Here is a 3205-nt window from a genome sequence, read left to right as displayed (position 1 = left end):
GATTTTAGATTCTACGGAAAGCTTGAGATGTCTACTTTCCAATGCCTTTTGTTGCGCTCAATTCCAATAACGTGACAGAAATTTATGACTATTTGAACACACGAAGGTCGGTGGACATTTTCTTCAATTCAGCCCTTTTTCCGTCGCTTTTCATCCAAACCGCAATCAACCTATCAAAATACAAATCAACACATAAATACACTCATTATTTATCAAAAGAAAGCTTAAGAGGGGATATTTCTACCAAAAACAATAGGTATTATCATACCTATCAAACACCCCACACTTAAACCTTACTTGTCCTCAAGTAAAACTAAACAAAGTACATCTACCAACTAACATCCTAACTCACTAACGCAGGAATCGCGATTGCATTTAGCATATGCAACAAGCCGTTAAACCCCTAGGTGTCCCTAGTGGAGGAGTTTTGTCTCCTGAGGGCTTACAAGAACGACACCCACAAACGTTTCAAGATAACTCAAATCAAACATATGGGAGGGAAATCACTAGAATCGAAACAATATACATCAATGCCATGCAATCAAAAAGATGTGGAGACCCCACACTTCATCCAAACATATACTCAATGAAGATTATCCGTCTACTCAATCACTTCGTCTACATTAAGTGCGTGCAAAGAAGAAATGTATAATTATTTGGCTTCCAAGAGTTCATAGGCGCCAAACATAGTCACATTCCAAGAATTCCAAGAACAGTCAAGTAGTAATACCAAGGCACTTTTATTTATATACATACTTCTCTTCTTTTTCTTCTTCTCTTTTTTTTTTTTTTTTTTTTTTTTATTTTCATCTTACTAGGCCCGTGCAATGCTCACTCCTTTAAGCTTTCTAGTCAACCCATGTAACGAGTTCTCAACCAATGACTCCCAACCAGTTGGTTTAGGGCATTATGTGATAAAGCACACCTCGGATCAATCACTCGAGTTGAAAAGGCTTCGAAGTTAAGCTAGCCTAGTATGTTCATCAAGATTGTCTTACCTTTTTACGCGAAACTCGAGTTGGTTAGACAAGAGCCCCGGTTACTCAGCAAGATCACAAGAGCGGAACATGCTTTTAATCATCATCAAATTTATTTATTTATTTTTTTTTTTTTTAACATGCATGTAATTAACTAGTGCCAAGAATATAACTAACACGGTGTTCTAGATCATCTTAGAGAAAGTCCACATCCAACATCTATTCACCCAAGTCATACCCCACAAGCACACATTCTCGTGCAGGTGAATTACAGTGATTGTGCAATAGAGTAGACGTCAAGCATATAGAAGGATATGATGGGTTCCACAAACCAAGATTAGCTGCATTTCAATATAGCACTCAATTCAACAGAAAATTCCCATAAATATGCAAGATTCAAGCACTGAAAATTTTTTTTTTTTTTTTTTTTTAAATTCAGCTACTACAAAATCATGTGAAATTTTGCACAAGATAATCCATATGCAGTCCACCACCCCACACTTTAAAGAATGCATTGTCCTCAATGCAAAACATAACAATGTAATAATGCACTAAAAAGAGGACAAGTTGAAACAATACAACCTGGGGGTTGGAGTCATGCATCGAGTGGATTGGGGTGCTGGCCTGTCCACAATTCTTCAATGTCTATATGCACCCTCCTCTTGTCTTCAGGTAGACGAGATCTACCACTTTGCAGTGGCTCAATAAATAGGGCACAAACTTCCTTCTTTGATGTGCCCATCAAAAAGATTCTATCTCTAAATTCCTTTGGCCCTCTTGGTTGAAATTGTAGTTTTCCATGCCAATGGAAGAGATATTTTGAGTAGAGGGGAAGCTTCTTCAATGATCTTGCAATGCAACTCTCCATGCTTTGTTGAAGCTTCCATTTTTTCTTTGTTGGCAAAATTTCCTCCAGGATTTGCATTATGGAAGCACTGAGATTTACATTAGGCTCCTCAACTCCAATAAAGTCAATGAATTGTGCTTCAAATGGTGATAGCACCTGATTGTGGAGTGTGTTATCCTCATGCCTCTCTACAAAGTTATCACATTCTTCCTCCACCTTATCATCATACTTGTTCTCCAAATCTTCAGCTTTCAAATTTTTTTCAGAATCGACAAGAGCTTTCTCTTCTATATCTTGCTCAACCCATGTAGGTCCACTACTTTCTTGTTCGATTGAAACTATCTCACATTCTGCAGCTGATGGAGACTTCTCTGATTCTTCTAAATCCATGCCCTCCTTCATTGGTGGATCCATCTCCGAAAGTGAAGTGAGAAGCATTATCTCATACTCCTCTTCATCCACATAATTATACTCAATTTTTCCTCTAGGCTCCAACTCTTTGTCATTGCTTAATGTAACTGCTTGAGTTGTCTCACATATATCTTTCCCCTCACTTGTTTTCATCATAGGTTGGCAAAGCTGATTTTTGTTTGATACCATCCTATGCGTTGCCTCTGCTAAAGTTTGGGTACTCGCATTTAAGGAATCGAGTATGTCATCCAAAGATGACTCATGTCTTTTCTCAAGCGGTGGTGGTGAAGCCCATTGACACATCTCCTCTCTACAAGCTTGAGTGTTTGCTTTCAACTTGTCGGTACTCGTAACCAATGCATTTAGTACATCTTGTAGAGATGAGTCTTGTGCTTGCTCAAGCAATGGTGGTGGTGCTGCTTGTGTGGGAACAAATTGATGCTGGTAGTTGTTCCATAGGAATTGAGGTCGTTCACACCATCCAGAGTTATAAGTGTTGGAGAAGGAGTTGCATGGTGGATATGGGGCATGGTTTGGAGGAGTTGTCCTTGCATTATATCCTTGCAAATATAAGCTCGACCCATAAAAACCTGCTCCCTGATAAGCACATGGTGGAGGATATTCCATCTCGAAGCATATGCCAACAAAAGCAAAATTAGTTAACAAATATTATGTACAAACAAAGGAAAAGAAAAAAAAAAATTATGGACAAATAATAAAAATGGATCAAACGTAAGCTACCATCCCCGGCAACGGCGCCATAAACTTGTTGGGTCTAAATTAACCTTACTAGCAAGTGTACTAGTCGGCGACTACAGCACAATGATAAGCAAGGGTCGAATCCACAGGGACGGTGTTATGTTTAATCCAAATGTATATTTGTATGTATATATGGACAATGCAAACAAAAGTAAAGTTCAACTCAAGATTGTTTGGGTTGGGTAATTAAACTAAAACAAGCTAATAGTAA

The sequence above is a fragment of the Tripterygium wilfordii genome, chromosome 15 (genome assembly GCF_013401445.1).
Source record: "Tripterygium wilfordii isolate XIE 37 chromosome 15, ASM1340144v1, whole genome shotgun sequence".
NCBI classification, from domain to species: Eukaryota; Viridiplantae; Streptophyta; class Magnoliopsida; order Celastrales; family Celastraceae; genus Tripterygium; species Tripterygium wilfordii.
This window is presented reverse-complemented; position numbering follows the sequence as displayed.